The 16,547-nt window shown below is 39.0% G+C and overlaps 1 protein-coding gene across 1 annotated transcript in view; it reads left to right on the forward strand.

Moving 5' to 3' along the window:
• The first annotated feature begins 706 nt into the window (after nucleotides 1-706).
• The window catches only part of THRB (thyroid hormone receptor beta), a 118,789-nt gene continuing 102,948 nt past the window's right edge, over nucleotides 707-16,547 (forward strand). The window contains exon 1 of the mRNA XM_088521165.1: nucleotides 707-738. The gene's annotated coding sequence lies outside the window, so the exon portion shown is untranslated. The remainder of the gene's footprint in view (nucleotides 739-16,547) is intronic.

A 16,547-nucleotide genomic window follows, 5' to 3' on the forward strand; every position in this document is an offset into this window, starting at 1 on the left:
AAAAGGCTGAACAAAACCCAAAACACCTGAAAGGATAGCTACATTAATACTTTTGAAAGCCTCAAAATTCATCTGCTGTCCTGAGTCATGTTGGAACTTTTTCAGAACAGTGCTAAAGCTCACAAGTCAGGATATCCATTGGTAAGCTATTGAAAAATGTGTCATTTTGAAATGGAGTAGTTGAAATAGATGTTTCATGAAATGACTTGATAATCTTCTTCCTTCTACATGTGCCACTGACTCTTCTGTATTGGGATAGAACAGAAACTAGTTTATTTAGAAACAAAAACAAACACCTTCTAGGCTGGGACTGTCTCTAAAGATACATATTGCAATGCAAGTGCTATCTTATATTAAAAATACAAGTGTCAAATCAAAGAACCACAATTAGTGATCCTTAATACCACTTCCATGGAAAAGAAACCTGTAAAGCTAGCCTTGCAGGCCTGCAGTTCGGGTGATACTGGATACACTCTTTGTATTGATATTTCTAAAGCATTTGAAATCTTTGTTTGGGAACCATGACTAGTTAAGATAAATAAACAACTCAATTCCAGCACGTTAAGAATGATTAAAATAATGGAAATTAATTTCAGTTTTATAATAGAACCATAATTTTTGTATCTCAATAGAAGTAGAACTGACATAATTTCAGGAAGAGCTTACTCCCAAATGGATCTTTAATACAGTTTTCTTTATTCTTTTCAGTGAAAGAATTCAAAATGAAGCTCTAATAAGGTAAGGTTTCGTTATTCCACTTTAGTAAATTATTAAGGTTAATTGCAGATAACTTTAACAAATGTGCTTTTCATTTCAGAGTGTATCCTGCATAGTATGGGTCACTATGTTAAAACACAAATTAGAAAGGAAAGGAGACACTATTGCAGTCCTATTGCAGGACTGAGTGTAATAATATTTGGCTATTTTATTGCTACTAAGTTATTTTTTCTTTATGCCGATGTTTTATCTTTTAATGAAAGTAAATTAACTGCATAGATTTAGAAACTTCTATTTGCTTCTGAAGAATATAGAGGTAATAATTTTTTCAAAGACATTATAGTTTTCATTCATTCAGTTAAAATGGTTATTTAAAAGAAGTATCTTGCAATTTGAAAATGAAATTTTAAAGCATATGCTGATAAAATAAGTGACTTTGTATGCAGAAAATATTGGGGTTTTGGGATGTGGCAATAAGCAGTTATGAATTCGAGAGTTGTACCTCTGTCTTTAGAGAAGGATCTTCTCCTTTAAGGGAATGTGTTTTCTTCTATGTAATATAAGTCAGGTTACATTCTGATTTTGTATGTATCTGCTTAGATGAGCAAAAAGGAGAAATAAAAAAAGGTCCCTCTATAGGTTACCATTTGGAAGAATATATTTTTTTATTATTACCTTTTTACTTCTTTGATCGCTTTTGAGGATGCAGAGATTCATGTGCTATGTTGGAGGATATAGAAAACTGTACTATTACAGCATTAGGAGTGATGTCAAGTCACGAACAATGAGATGTGTGACAGCAAGTTGTGCGGACAGGCAGCCACAGTATGAACCTGTTCAGAGCCTAACAGAAACATCCATTTACGTTTCAGTCACTATTTTTAGGTGATAGTTTGAATATTAATTGTATCTATGTCAAGTCAAACTTAGCCCAAATAGAAGTGTCATTAAAAGGAAGGGTTTTTAAACCTGCTGACATCTTAAACCAGTGAAAGTTGATATGCCTATATAAGGTGTGATCCTGATGTGCAGGATGTTTGTGGAAAAGGGAGACTAAGAAAAAAATCAGTTAAGCTATGCAAAATGTAAACTGTTTGAAACCACAAGCGACTAGAAATGTGAAATATTAATGAAAAAAAACAGAAGTGTTGTGAAAAAGTAATGAGGTGTTATATGACATTGTTTGTTGTGGAAAATTTTAAAGTGGTATAAATGTAAATAGCAGACGCTAGCTTTGGGTTTTCTTACCCTGTATGAGTAAATGGAGACTGAGTGTGTATGTGTGTGTGTGTGTGTGTGTGCCTGCGTATGGGTTTGTGGGCACATAGGCATGTGCGTGTATAACGTGTCTCAGAAGCAGCAAAGAAATGACACCGCTCTGCACCAAACGCATGCGAAGGACTGAAAGCCCTTCTGAAATATACACTCATTTTCAGAACTTTATAGTGCGTTGAGAATCACATGGGTAGTACGGGGATATAGTAAATGCCGGAGGAAATTCTCGCTCTGAGCCGTCTTTGTGCACGGAGCTCAGCAGGCTCCACGCTGCGGGGAGGACACCAGCCCCCCTCCTGTCCGCTGACCGCGATTCGGCCGTGCAAGAGCTGGGCAGACGCTGCCCAAGCGAGTTGAGCTTGCTCCGCTCGCAGGAGATCACCAGGCACAAGAGAGCCTTATGCGGTGCCTCTGGCCGCGGCGCTAATGTAAACGCCGGCGCGACGCGGCTGAGGAGCGGAGCGCGGCAGCGGGAGTGGAAACTCGCGCGTTCTGCTTCCCGGAGTCGCAACTGGAAGCAGTTTAGGGTACATATTGCTCACGCCTGGATTTCTGCCTTGGCAGCGCGTGCGAGAGGACTGGTTCGTTCTGGTAACAGGATTTTAATGCAGTTTTAATATAAGCAGTAGAAAAACACCTGCCAGAAGCCAGCGATTACTTATTTATTTATTGTTAACTAAAGTATTTGGTAACTACTAGTCTTATTTGAGCTTATCAGTTGAGTTAAAAATGAGTCTCCAGACTGTAGTGGAATTTCTCTGCAATTTCCAGCTTTTAGAAATGGGTTACTGCTATGAAAGCTAGAAAATCTTGTTAAAGAGCATCTTTAATGGCTCCTCCTTATATTTGAATGGACTTTTCTTTTTAAGTGTACATAGCCAACATCTATCTACGATACCACCAGCAGCTGCTGTTCGTTGGATTCAGGAATCTCTGTTTTGATTTGCCAAGTGAGCAAACTATCTCAAGAAAGAGAATTTTGAGGTGTGATGTGGTTAGTATCTAAAAATATCTGTGTAGGGAGATAGGATAGGGCTCCAACAGACAAAAACACAGCGAGATAAGAAAGACAAGTTCACGTTGGAAATACGGTACCAAAGGGGTAATTAACCATTGGAAACACTTAGAAAGGAATGTGGTAGATCACTTAGCGTAATTAAATCAAGATTAGATCTCTTTCTGAAATATCTCCTAGTAGACTTACAAGTTCTCGTGCTTTGTGAAGAAATTGCTGCGTGAGGTATTGTATATTATGGCCTGTGCCAGGCAGGAAGTCAGACCAGATTAGCCTAATAGTTCCTTCAGGCTTTTAAATCCACATATCCCCAAACAAAGGCTGTTATGTGGTACAGGCCGGCACAGAAATTCCGAAATCACAACTCTTGTTTTAGAGGTGACTTAGCAAGACCCTTTGAAAGGTTGAAAAGTCTTCGGGCAGGCCCTTGAAGAAACTCAGTGCCGCCAATTTCGCAGGCTGTGCGTGCTGCACTGATAATGCAAGAGCAATGAGCCCATTTCTGTTAAAACTTGATCAGTCCACACATGCTTTTTTCATGTTCTCATTCTTGTCCTGACTTAGTAGCTTGCATTTTCTATTAAGATAATGAAAATATAATAATTTATATATCATTGATTACCATGCCTGATATAATTAAAAATCTGAGTTTATGCATATTTTTTCCAGTTATTCTGTGAGCATAATGTCATCTTTAACATAGGAATTTGTAGTCAGATAGTCAAAAGTTGTATCAGGAATTTTAATATCTCTATGCATAGATAAAGTAGGGTGAATTTTTAGCAGATTATATAAAATTTCTAATGTAAAATAATTGCTTTCCTCAGAACTGACACAGAACAACTTGTATGTTTGCTCTGAGACCTCTTTGAGATACTGACAGAGTGTGGAGGATGCTAATCTGATAGCTGTTATTGCTAAAGGGAAGTACATCCTGGTTTTACTGGATAAAAGATAGTGGATCCTTTTGTAGAAAATACAGAAAAATGTTTGATTGTAAAAGTTTTATGTTCTGTTAAGAAGAAACACTAAACACTATTAACCAAGGATAGCCCTGACTCCTTTCTGTTATCTTGGTATATTCATTATTAATTTTAATATCTGAAACTAATTAGAGTGCAAAATCTTGCAAGCAGAAAAATTCATCAAATTGAGATCAGAGTTATGACATTCTATGGTATCTATATAATATAGCATCTATCAGAGGAATCCAGAATGTAGCTCCACAGTGATCATGGCAGGAGCAACTTCTAGGAGTCCGTGTAGCCATATGCATGCATAAAAAAATTATTCAATTATTCGGGAGAATTTTTGTCCCTAATTCTGTCTTAAAAAAAAAAAAAAAAAAAAAAAAAAAGCTGTGCTGTGCTGTAAAACCTTCTGAAATTGGAGGTATATAGGGGAATTCCAGGGGGAGCCGACGAGTATGAGAAGATTTTTTGTTCATGTTCCAGAATATTTCTATCATCCCTGACTTACTGATAGAGTCTAGCCGCTGTGCACCAAACTTGTCTGTGCTCTGTCTGTGCTGCTCTGCCTTCCTGGAATAAGGTACGTACATACCTTACTCCATACATATGTATGGATTATTATTTTAGACACATACAAATCACACAAACATGGTGAATATATATTTTCTGATGCTTTAGATGTCACTGTTTGGTAAAGGTTGACGTTGACACCAGCCTTTTAAACTAGAATCAGGAAAACTATTAGACTAAGACCACAAGAATAAAAAGAGGGAAGAAAGATACCACTGTGAGGTGGCCAAGATGAAATGAGCCTGTGTCTGTGCTTTCATGGTCAGCTGAGTGAAAGAGAAAGATTAGGGAGGGCAAGAGACTGAGGAGGATAAAAGCAGTGCATTCATATTGGTAGTAGATCTGGGGTATGGTGAAGTAGAAAGGAGAGGAGAATTTTGTTAGTCAGGAATCAAATCTGGCTATTTGCTGTGCAATAACTTGTTTGTATCATTTTCTTATTATGAAGTTTCTTACCCTCAATCTCTCTTGAAAATACATGTTATGTACCTGGGATTTTCACAGATTCTTGATAGTCACAGTACTAGCTGTACTTCACGTTGTCTTTTTTTTCACATGTTTTTGCCACCAGTGTCACTCAATACATACTTGAGCTCTTCATGCTCAAGGAGTGCTTTTCTTCATGCCATGACAGAAAATTGCTGTCTCCATTAGCAAATGTGTCTGAGGCACCAAATTGCCACTGCTGCCTTCTGTGGGCAAACTCGTGCTTAAGTGATTTAATGGAGAGGAAAAGTCTTCCATACCACAGAAGAAACTTCTCTACTGTCAGTGGTACATGAGGCTGCAAAAGTAGTTCTGGGCTTCATGGAGAGCTGTGGGGTCACTGTGTTCAATGCCAACCATGCTGTAAGGGGGCAGCAAGAAGGAGATACCCCACAATTTCAGCAGCACTTCTGACTTGTTTCCAGTGTGTTGCTGGCCCAGTATCTATACTGAAGAACGGTGCTGGCATCGAAAGCTTAGTTTGACTATGTTTTATCAGCTATTGCATCTTGTTTCCTGTGCTTTGTTTACTTAATAACCTCTATACAGGAATCTGCAATTTTGTGTGGGTAGCTTACTGTTCTCGTGCAAGAAATAAATACACCTTTCTTTCAGTCTGGACGCTTAGATTAGAGCAGAGTTCAGAGTGAAGAAAGACTGATGCTTACAGGGTACTTGAAACGTCTGCTCAAATAAGAGTTAAGCATGCTGTGCTCGCCGTTACATAATCCTGCAAAAAGTGTTGATTCAGGGAAATTGTAATGCGGCGAGAGAACCAGATCATCTGGAATGTTCTCCCTTGCTTAATGGAGATATGGCTGTTTGGTACAGCTGAAAAATAGCAGATTGTGTATATATGCTTGTTGACCGAGTTCAACTTGAACGTCATGATGATATTAAAATCCCAGGGCATCAAGGTCCTGATGTTTGCTACAGGTCAGGCTCTAGGGGGATGGACGCGGCTTTGGGAGCAGCAGAGTGCTACATGCTGCTGCTACCAGGAGGGATCTGCATCCAACCAGTGTTTATTTTGAGCAATCTTTAGAGTGTTCTGAAAAATTGCTGGGTGAGGCAGACAGACGAACTCCTGTGAGCAGGAGGGACAGCCGTTCGTTTGAGTACATCAGTTTGCTGCGTGAGCCGGGCCGCTGAGCGGAGCGGGCCCCTGCGGCCAGCCCTGGGGAGGAGAGGCAGGTAGGAGGTGCTGCAGGGTGCCCGAAGCTCTGGTCATCTGGAGATTTCATCGCAGTGCTCATCTCTCGTGGATGGGATGGATGGATGGATGTGATCGCCCACGTTTTCTGCTTCTGCCATTTTGCAGGGCAGCCCCTGTATTTCAGCCCCAAGTGATCCTGATTCTGCTTGCTGCACAATTTTGGAGATTACTGCACCCAGCCACTAGCTTAAACCTTCTCCCCAAAAATAGGGGATTGTAGAACTGTAAGAGAATGTGCCATGTGTATGAAATGCCTGTTCTGGTACACACTTTATTACAGACGTATGGCTAAGAAGGTAAATTAGAGGTTGGGAACACTGGCGTTCACCGCATATCACTAGTACCATTCTCTGCAAGCAACGCGTGCCCTTTCTCTGCCTTTTCTAAGGCTTTGAGGCTCGAGAGGAGGCCTGCCTAGGAGCTGCCGCGGATCTAAATGGTGCTGGCTAGATTTGCTTTCAGGTCATTTTCATTCAGCAGCGTCCCCAGAGCAAGCTTTGGTGCTGTTGTTTCAGTTTCCTCGGCCGTGGCTTGCATCCAGCACTCTTTCTTTAACTGCATCCTATATACACTTGTCCTTGGAGCCACGCAACCCTCCCCCGCTCCAAGTTTAGGATCGCGGTTGTTTGTGCTGTTGTGTGGGAGACTCGCTGTGAATTATTTAATTCTGTGAATTGAGGCAAACAGACAGTAAAAGCGTACGCCGAGGCACAGAATGTTCTCTAATCACTTATTTGACAAGTGCAGTTTAATTATTTAGCATAGCTTGTAAAAGTAATGAAGTCCTAGTAACATGAGACTTAACACGCTGCTATTAAATTTTCCCTGCAAGGTGGGAAGAGGCTGCAGTGTTTTTGTGTGCAAACTGAGAGTGTGCAAACTAATGAGATTCGGCTAAGGATACGTAGAAGGGGCTGGAACCTTTTACAGCTTCTTAATAGTTTCACTAGTAGGTAGTAAAACCAAAAGCATCCCACAATTAGACAAGATTCTGCCTGTGTTGGCAGACCAGAAGATACTGTCTGATGCTTTGCCAAAATCAAAACAAAGTTTTCTTGGCCCAGCTGTATTTTTATTGAATGTTTAACTTAGTAAGAGGAAAAGCTGTAAGTCACTGCCTTGCTGAAGAGGTATCATTCAAAACAATTTTCTGTAGCATGATAGATTTCATGTTTCTACAAAATAAGTATTTAATCGGCACTAATATTTTTAGTTCCCTTAGGCAGCGAAAGGTTTTGAAGTTCTAACTTTTTTTTTTTTTTTGAGTAAGTGCTAAACAAGTATCATGCAGTCTAACAGGAAGTTCGAAGTAGAAGGCTGGTATATCTGAGTTTTTAAAACAGACAGTCGGGGTCGATGGCTGGGTTTGGTTACTGACAGAGAAAGAGTGCATTTCTAAGGTAAAAAGAAAAAGAAACTCTTTCCAGAAGATCTGCATAAACCAACCTGCAAGCCTTTTTGATTGATTTGGATTGTATAATAAATGACATTGCTTAAAATATATATGTGTCTCTTGTTGCGGGGGGGGGGGGGTATTTTTTTAAAAAAAAGGATACATAGTTTCAAATGCTTTTCTTTTGCAAAGCTGCCTCATCATGTCAATTCCATGTGTGAGGTGGAAGCTCCAGTGACCTTTGTAGTCACACTTACAGATTAGTTTCTAATTCCTCAGTCTTACGCGATACCCTGGGCTCTCTATTTAGAGGCTTCACCTGCATATTACATAAGGGACTGTGCAGAGAGAGAATTTCTGATCCAAGCTGTTCTGCAACGAGCAGCAGCAGAACTTGGCCCCATGAGGGCACGAGCTCTGAGGGCTGCAAGGTGCTGATGAGTTTGGGGTGCATTCGGGTGGGTCACAGGCTGCTTTCTGCAAAAACTTCAACTCCCATGATCTGCATTAGAAAGAACAGTAGACAAGGACTTATCTGTTTTGACTCCTCCTTTGTTTTTACCTGGAATGAGTACTTTCGCTTGGGATGTTGTTGTTTGTAGTCTACCGTGTTTTTCCTCTAAATGTGTCCCTGAACGTTTCCTTCCTGCTCATCTGCAGAATGATAAAATGTAGTATATTCAAGAATTAATAAGAACTCTTCCCATGTAACATGATGGGTGGGTCTGTGTTTGTAATGAATCAGTCTTGAGACAGTCATCGTGTTTGCATTTAGGAAAACTTACAAGACACATCTGTTCATTAAGGCGCTCTCTTGATCTGTTGGAAACCCATTCCCTTCCTTCTTGCCATTAGCGTCTTCACTCCTTCTTAGCAAATTAATTTAAAAGGAGTCATCCCTCTTTTGATTTAATAATCACAGAAAAAAAAGAATAAGGGTAAAATAATAAAATTACAAGGATAAAGCTGAGCCTTGTAAACTTAGACTTTAAGTGCTCGTGTGCATCAGAGAAAGGCAACATGCTTTTATGTCACCCAGACACGAAAGAAAAGGTTTGTCACTTTTGACTGTCAGCACCGGAAGAAGTACTGTTTTTTGTTGTTGTTGTTGTTGTTTTTCTGGTTATTAGAAAATCAGGATAAAGCACATCTTAGTCCTTCTATTTTATCATATGTGTAGTACTGGGAGAGAGTCCTGCTGAGCAGTTTTGACAAGTTTTGATATGCCTTATTTCTTTTATACTAGCATGCCAACCATATATACCCCTAGCCTTACTCCAAAATTGAGCCTAATTCAGAGACCCTTATTTCTGACAATTGCTGAGTGGATTTATAAACTGTAAGGATATACAGGATTGTTTAAAAAAATCAGTATAGACTCAACTGTGTAGAGCCACTGATGTGAAAATACAGCAACAAGACTAACCCATCACATGTGCATTACACATTAGTCCTTACTTTCTTGAGATTTAGGAGGTTGTATTTTTCTGGAAAAAAATATATGGCCAAAAATCAGTTGGAAATTACAGGAATTTATGGGAAGAGCTTCAGCTCAGCTGGCAGCAAAAGATAAGTGATAATGGCAAGGGGTGCCCCCTTCGCAGGGCAGCCCATCCTGCAACCTGTGGGAGCTGGAAAGCAGCAGGCTGGCCTTGATGCAGTCCTGTTTTGCCTGAGTGGATTTGGTGTCCTGTGTCTTCAGGTGCTGTCTGAAAGTAAAACTTTCATGTATGTAAAGATACAGAGGCCAAACGAGATACTGTGAAATATATTACCTTGCATAATTCTGCTTACATTTTATTATTCACTGCCTCCCTGAAATGGAATTAAAACAGACCCTGCACTGATTTCTTTGTTCTTGTGTAATCCTGAAAATTGCTTCTGATTGGCATAGTAGCATACTCATTTTATCAAAGTATTTTAGATCCTCTTAACTTCTTCTGATTTCCTTATAATGTCAGTATAGCTTGTTTAAGCTAATTCTTAAATTAAGTGGAAACTGAACAAACAAAAGCTATTTGAAGCTTGAAGATGATTGATTCTACACTCTCATTTATGTAATCAGATAGAGCTGCGCGGCTGACCAGAAATCAGTCCTTAGCAGCTATTCAGAATTCCAGTTTTTCTTTCAGTTCAATGGCCTTTTAAGATCCCTCCAGTCTTATGCATCATTTTATAAGATTTAACTGAAATCCTGAGATGAGAGAGGAGAATGAGCTATGGACATGGCTTAATCTGTACAAGCGCAGATAGAGAAATGGAGGAAGCAGCACTTGGAATAACCCCGCCAATATGCATGGGATAGTGCTACTTGGGATGGCACATTGGCATATAGGAAATACTCCATTCCCTGGAAAAGAATGGATGTTTAGAAAGATGGGATTTATTGGACTGGAAGTGGCCTCCTCAAGGACAGCAAGTGGCATAATTTTCCACAGACACTGTCCCTAGTCTTTTGGAATTTAAGACTTTATGACGTAAGTATAAATATAAAACCAAAATCTGTATTGCTAGAGGTATGCCCTACCTGAGCAAAAGCCTCTGTTTTACCTCTATTTTATGATTCGCTTGAGATGACTCCATGAGTCTGATTCAGGCTTGGGATAAAATCATAGGATTTTTTCTCTTTTTTTTTTTTTTCTTTCCTTTTTTTTTTTTCTTCCCCTTCTTTCCCCTAAATGTTATTATACTGCAGTTTGGCTCTGTCCACATAGGCTGGAGCAAGCTGTGTTGTAACTTGCTTTTGCCGCCACTGAATTTAACAGCTTTTGGCTTTGTAGCTAATGCCTTAGGAGAGCTCTTGCTCATTTGTTCCCTGAGCCAAAGGAAAACTCCTCCAGTTGCTTTCCCAGTGTTTTCTCTGGCTAGAACACAGAGTTACCAATTGCTAGGTGAAGATATATTATCTTTAATCATCTTTTTTTTTTTTTTTCATTTTCTGTTTGTCCAGTTAATGTGTTTTGAGGCATCCACTCTGACTAGAATGGTGAAAGTGCCCTTCTGAAGTAGCTCTGGTCTTTAATCTCCACAATTAAGTTCATTTACTGATGGGAAAAATGTTTTTTCTTGATGTAAATGTGTGGTAGCTAGTTGAACATTGAGGAACTGGGTCACAGTACCCTATTAAATATATTTCCTCAAATATTATTTCTTAACAAAATGATCTGCCTTTGCAATGTTGTTGAGGATACTGTTTTGTAGAGGTCCTAGACTATTAGCAGTTAAGAAATCAGATTCTACTGGCACTTAATCTGTTTCTAAAAATAAGTCTACTGGCAACTTCTTAAATAGGCTGTCAATAAACATTGGGATTATATTTTGCAAGTACGAATCACTTGCAGGTATTTGCATATTTGTTAAATTTCAACTTCCACTTCAGGTTAGATGAGACATAAACAATTATGCAGCACCTCTGGCAAGGAATTAGTCTAAAAAGGAAGTCAAAGCAACACTGGCAAATCAGAGGAGGATTTCTAATGTTTTAGAAGGAACAGCGAAGGCTTTCACTTCATCTCCATGAGTTTTATGTCAAGCATGGGATTAATGATACTGGCTTTTACTCTAAAATACCCTTTTCTTCCTCTAATATATCTTTTAAAAATATTTATGATAGCACTGGTCAGGGACTGTGCCTTGTTCTAATTAGGGATGGGAAAGAATGACTTTAATTCAAACCCAAGTAAAAAGAACCCTATTTTTTGCAATGGTCTGTGGATCCGAATCCATGTGGTACTTTGCAACAGAGGTCACACATAAATGTGATCTGCTAGAAAGGTGTTAATAGATTTTTCACTAACTAGCTCAGGTAAGGCTAATGCAGTTAGGTGAGGTGCAAGACTTGCTGTACCTCAAACCCGAGTGGTAATACACTGTTGAATCTCAGGGACATTTCCTGGCAAGACATGTCTAGCAGTTTCAGATTTCGTGGTGGTTTTGTGATGATTTGAAGAACAAAACCTTCAAACTAATTTTCACTTATTTTCTAAAGCAGTTTTAGACAGAGATCGGCCAACGTCAGCAGCCAGAATGCAGCAACATACCTAGTATATACTAGGCTGTCTGGGTTGTACGTTTGGTCTGCGGCTTTTTTGAGAAATCACTGTGGAAATTAGGAGAGAAGATTAATTAATTATAAATGGTGGAGTGTTTATAGTGGATCACTGTTCCAAAATCTTAACAACGGTGAAAGAGATTTCATGGTTTTCATGAACAACAGATCTGCAGGAACAATTAGATTACCCAGCTTATAAGCTGTCCATTCATGTTTTTGAAAATCTCCCCTATTATTAACAATTTGAATTTGAATTTATGTGAAAAAATGCCCTCACTATTTCCAGTTTTGTCTGTGTGATTTTATAGAAGCTTTGCTGAATTTTAAATTTTGGAGCTAAACAAAAGATTCTGGGCACTGTGCTTTCCTGCATTTTCTTCTTTCTTTGTTTTTTAATATATCCTTCATATTGACAGTGCCACTGATGCACTTTACATCTTTTGAAAAAGTGCAATTTTGGTGTATACTAAAAAGGTTCAGATGATACTTTGTCCCCCCTTTCTTGTACATCTACTTGTTCTTTGATCAGTCGTTATTATTTATCCTACAAAATCTGTATTTCCTTTTTTATTCTACGAAATTCTTTTAAGGGAGGAGAAAACAACAAAATGCAGTTTAGATTGTATGATCCTGTTCCTTAATCTGGTGTTAGTCCTTTCTTATTGAGAATAATCAAGAATAATCAAGGTTCGCTGTTAGTGCTTTGATCTGCAAGATAACCTTGTTAAGTTATTAAGCTACATTTTCTTTCTAGTCGTGCATTTCTGCAACCATTTGCCATTTTGCAGAAATCTCCCATAATGTGTCTTGTATCTGAGGTTTATGTAAATGTATTTTTCTATTTCACATGCATCAGGAGTTATATCATAGTATCATAGCCTCCTACCAGAAAACGAAGGCTACGCATGCAGGGCTTGATTGATCTCTGTCATGAAATTCATACTACTTTTCTTTTTTTTTTCCTATTTATTTATTTATGGGTCCATTTTCCTGTATGTTGCAGTAAAACTTCATGTACAACTATCCCTGTTCTTTACAGTAACTGTCTTGTTTTCCTTTCAGTATTTTTGCATGATTTCTCTTGTAATTTGCGAGGCTTGTTTGCAGTTTTCAGTGGACTAAACTTCTTGTAGCAAAAAGATATGAAGGGAGATTTCCTGCCAGATGAAACCTTTAATCTAGGTGAGCTTAGTTTAGGGCAGGTAGATAACTGCCTTTCATATGTGCCCAAAAATAATAAAAACGCAGTGGTTGAAGAAAGCCACCACTTAAAGAAAATTGGGAGTGTGGATGGGTTTCATCGGGGCTGTTTTTTTTTTTTTTCTTTCTTTCTTTCTTTCTTTTTCCTTAAAAGGGTGTGCAGTGATGCAGCACTGAATGAAGGATAGTAGAGAAGACACCAAAGCCAGAACAGAGGGCGATTTACTTACTTCAATGTTACCTGATAGAATCTATTTTTATATGGAAAAGTCACCTGACAAAACTCAGGAGAGAGAATATCCAAGTACTATAGATGCAGCTAGAGGCAGTGAAGTGAAGATGTGAAGAGAAATAGCAATCTAGGTGGTCAGACTGCACAGCTGGAGACATATATATATATATATATATATATACATATATAAAAATAAATACCTGCTGGAAGGGAGGGGTCTTGGAGAAAGCTGACCAGATATATATATATATATGTGGAGAAATGGAGAACTCGGAGGAAAACTCCAATGGAGAGAAAACTCCAAAACTACAATGGAGAACTTGGAGGAAAAAAAAAAAAAAAAAAAAAAAGATGACAGCGAGGAAGAAAAGGGACACCAGAACAAAGGGAAGTGAGATGGAGATTGCTGCAGGCTTGAGTCTGAAGAGGAATGAGAATGATACTACAAAACTGCGGGGAGAGAATAGTTAGAAGATACCCCTGCAGCAGGGGAAAAAAGAAATAATCAGGAAGATCTGAGATCCCTATCAATTCCTCATGGAGGAGGCAGAAGTGTGCGTCTGAAGCCTTCTTTCCTTAGGAAAGACATATCTGTCAGCAGGGTGTAGCTAGAGGAAAGAATAGTGGTTTGTTTTCCAGGAGCAAAGAAACCCCATACAGGCATAAGACTGGAAAAGATCCTGAAGAAGAAACTTTAAACAAAGGTCTCAGTATCCTTGCTGGAACAAAATGAAGATTAATATGTTGAGCTAGAGAATAACTCTCAAGAAGTGGTATCAGTGGGATTGTTTTGAACCCTAAGAAGGAAGGTGAAAGAGTGACAAGCTAATGAAGATCAGGAAATAGCTACGAAGAACTTAGGGTCATTCAGAGATGTCTGTGCTAGTAAATTAAATGGTGCTAGAAAGCCTTCCCAAGGAAATCAATAGTGTCTGCTGTTAACTGTCCTTGGCACAGCATTGCCTTTCATCTACCAGAATTCACCTGCCTATTTCGGGGTAAAGTTTGAGAGTTACCCTGAGACTACCCCCAGTAAGCAACTGGGAGTCAGCCACCCTGTTTTGGGAAGGTAGCAGAGTTGAAGAGGACAGCACCTCTCTGCACCGGCTGGTCTCCCTGGTCCTGGGCATGTTTGGGCGTGTTTATTTTGCGAGCAGAAATATAGCTGTAACGGGCTGCCTTCAGGAGAGGTGATTCCCTGGAATTTTTGGATACTGCCTGTCCTGGGTGCGAGCTACGACAGCCAGCAAAATCATATTTATCATTTTATATTTACAAAATATGATTTTTTCTTAACAGAGTTACTGAGCTGAGATGTGGAGAGGCTATTTCAGGTTCAGTTTTAGCATAGCATGAGGCCACAATAGCAGATATGCTTATAGAAAAGAGACTTGGACTAAGTACTCATTTGTTTCTGTTTAATGCAAACATAAGGGAAAAAGAAGGTCCATAAATAAGCCTCTTATTCATCAAAGGGTAGGCCATGAAATGAAGAAAACAAGTTAATGAGGTTGGTAGATAGCAAGGTTGGCTGGGCTAAAAAGCCTAGAGGATATTTTCAAGAACATCAGAAATTTGTATCAAAAACAAGGCAAAGCTGCAGATCTAATCAGTAAGTAGCCATCAGTGTAATGGGATCCCTTAGAAGATAAATATGTACTTAGAGTTGAATAGGATAAGATGAAGATATTGGGACTGAAGAGTCCCAGAAAAATATACAGAATGACATTTCATGTGCTGCACTGTGTGTAATTCTGGGCCTTGAAGTCAAGAAGGATAGATTCATACTTCAACAGGGACAGAAAAGAATTTCGGAGAGCCTGTATCCTAGCTGAATAGATTGCAGAGCTTGGCTCGTTTAGCCCAGCATGCTAAAAAATGAACGATAGGGTAGCTCTTGATAAATACATCAGGGAGGGGAGTGCTAGAGAGGAAAGCTGCCTAATTAAGCTAAACCGTGTTGACACATGAACAAAGCTAAGAATAACAAATTTCTGTTTTAGCAGAAAGCAGTCAATTGACTCTGAAACTCAGTTGAATTAGCTGGGTTATTAGAGAAGCAGCATACATCTCAGTTGGCATTTCCTAAATGGCTTCATAAATGCAGTATGTTTGTATGCAGAAGCCAAGACTGTGTCCTCCAAGGAGGTCCAGGGAGAGGAATTACACTTTCCTTTAAAATGTCTCAATTTCTAAAAAGAAAAATGCAGCATCTTTAGACTAGAACATACAGGTTCCTTCATTGGTTCTTTTCTAGTGTGTAATCAATCTTTCAGCATCCCACTCGTGTCGTTTCTGCCTCAACTCTGTATTCTGGATTTGCTCCACAGTGAGTTGATGTTTCTTAGGTTCCTAATGGCCTTGCTGTCACAGGTGCTCTACAGATGACCTGAATGACATCAGGTGCAGAGCTCTTGGAGGAGACAAGCCCACATGGTGCAGTGAGCTCTCCTGAGAGTGCGTCTCCAGGCACAGTAAGCCATATCAGTGGTGCGTTAGTTTCTTTGGTGCAAAGTGTTGCTGGAGCAGAATTTCATGAAGAGCATTCAAAGTGTGGATCAGTGTAAAATGCTTTATTTGTATGTGGCTTATTTGTATGTGTGAATGTGAGGTGATAATAATAACCCCAAATTCTGGCAGAAATAAATTCTAATATATTTTTGTTTTTGTTGGCCTTTGCATGTTTCTATAAATACCGTGCAGTCGAATGAATACCAGACTGATTAATGTGGAAGTCTGGCTGTCCGGGTTTCAAAGGGAAAGCTTTAAAATAAAAATAACCTTCAAATTATAAATAGCCAAATCTCCATACTGTATTTATCACTGACCACTTTCTTTTTCCTTCTATTGCTTCTCCCAGTTTATTTTTAGTGATGCTTTCTTAAAATAGTTCTCTGCTTTCCTGTTGGTGATTAGATGGCTACTTTGGAATCCAAATAATTTTTAAGCCACAAGGTGTTTAAAAAAGAGTCTTCCTTACTTGAGTAACGTGAGTTTGAAGTCTTGTCTGTCCAGGCCTTCTTTAATAAAGCTAATCATCAGCATAAAATGAAACACTCCTAAACCCAGCTTTGTCTGTTCAGTTGGTTTCACATACCTATTCCTGGATGGTTTTCAGAATTGGGCTGGTTGTGTCTGATCATTCAGCACCTCTGTTTTTGTTTTGTTTTTTAATGATGATGATATTTCACATCCTTCTTGTTAAGGCGGTAGTTGATTTTAGCTAACTTGCTGGAATTAATACTCTGTGCAGATTTTAATATGTTGGCAGCCACAGCATTTTTTGTTAATTCCCCAGCTTCTAGAGTATGCATGTGTTTACATCAACTCATCAAGAAATCTCAGAAGTAATCTGCACAGGTTAAAATTTTGATGGCCTCAGTTAGACTTCCTTGTTACAAATGCAGTCTACTGGCCACAT

The sequence above is a fragment of the Tinamus guttatus genome, unplaced genomic scaffold (genome assembly GCF_059628265.1).
Source record: "Tinamus guttatus ecotype Peru unplaced genomic scaffold, ASM5962826v1 Tinamus_guttatus_pri_ptg000115l, whole genome shotgun sequence".
Taxonomy (NCBI): domain Eukaryota; kingdom Metazoa; phylum Chordata; class Aves; order Tinamiformes; family Tinamidae; genus Tinamus; species Tinamus guttatus.